The sequence below is a fragment of the Egretta garzetta genome, unplaced genomic scaffold (assembly GCF_000687185.1).
Source record: "Egretta garzetta isolate BGI_Z169 unplaced genomic scaffold, ASM68718v1 scaffold476, whole genome shotgun sequence".
NCBI classification, from domain to species: domain Eukaryota; kingdom Metazoa; phylum Chordata; class Aves; order Pelecaniformes; family Ardeidae; genus Egretta; species Egretta garzetta.
In genome coordinates, this window is record NW_009259979.1 from 22,508 (window position 1) to 22,965 (window position 458).

Genomic DNA, 458 nt, shown 5'->3' on the forward strand with positions numbered 1-458 from the left:
CTCTTGGAGCCAGCGAAGTCAGGGAGCTCCTGCTCTCCTTGCAAGCGCCCTCACAACAAAGGGTCCAACCCCCCTGTCCAGGGCTGCTGGGGGCTCTGCCCCCCAAAAAGCCACCCTGACATCCCCCCCCCAGCTCCTGCTCCCCTGGGCTCTGAAAAACCAAAGGGCCTGGGGAGCAGGAGGACAGCACTGGAGGGTGCACAGAGAGCCCCGGGGGGGACAGGGGCACTCCGGGCTGGTGCTGGTGGCTCCAGGGCCTGGTCTGCATTAGCCAAGGGACCCTTGTTGGCTAATGACCCCCATAGTGTGGCCAGCAGGAGCAGTGTGCCCCTGTGCTGGGCACTGGGGGGGCCGCCCCTCGACTGCTGGGGTCAGGGTTGGGCCCCTCCCTCCCCGAAGGACCTGGGGGGGCTGGAGCGTGTCCAGAGAAGGGCAGCGGAGCTGGGGAGGGGTCTGGA